This window comes from Penaeus monodon, chromosome 24 (assembly GCF_015228065.2).
Source record: "Penaeus monodon isolate SGIC_2016 chromosome 24, NSTDA_Pmon_1, whole genome shotgun sequence".
Taxonomy (NCBI): domain Eukaryota; kingdom Metazoa; phylum Arthropoda; class Malacostraca; order Decapoda; family Penaeidae; genus Penaeus; species Penaeus monodon.
Window position 1 is genome coordinate 41,117,581 of NC_051409.1, and position 312 is coordinate 41,117,892.

Below are 312 nucleotides of genomic sequence, written 5' to 3' on the forward strand. Positions count from 1 at the left end.
CTTTATAAATATAAGATATTTTCGTCCATCAGCTGTAAATGGTCAGAGCAGGGGCTGAAGAAAACACGCAACCAGTGAACCAGAAATAATAAAATCCAAGATAATGAGACGAGAAGATGGTAAATCTGAGGGGGAGATAATAGCAACAATAAAAAAGAAGAAGGAAAGACTAAAAAACGTAATAAAAGAAAGATTTAAGAATTAGCAAAGGGGGGAGATAGACATGATCATTTAAACACAGGGTCGGGGAGTTGGTGATGAGGGATTAAAAGTTATGATGGACTTAATGGGATGGTCCTGTGAACCGTAAAA

General features: G+C 36.9%; 1 protein-coding gene across 1 annotated transcript in view; it reads right to left on the reverse strand.

The window, feature by feature from the left end:
• Nucleotides 1–312, reverse strand: part of LOC119588969 (serine/threonine-protein phosphatase 6 regulatory ankyrin repeat subunit B-like) — a gene marked incomplete in the record, with an annotated part of 103,883 nt that overhangs the window by 23,008 nt on the left and 80,563 nt on the right.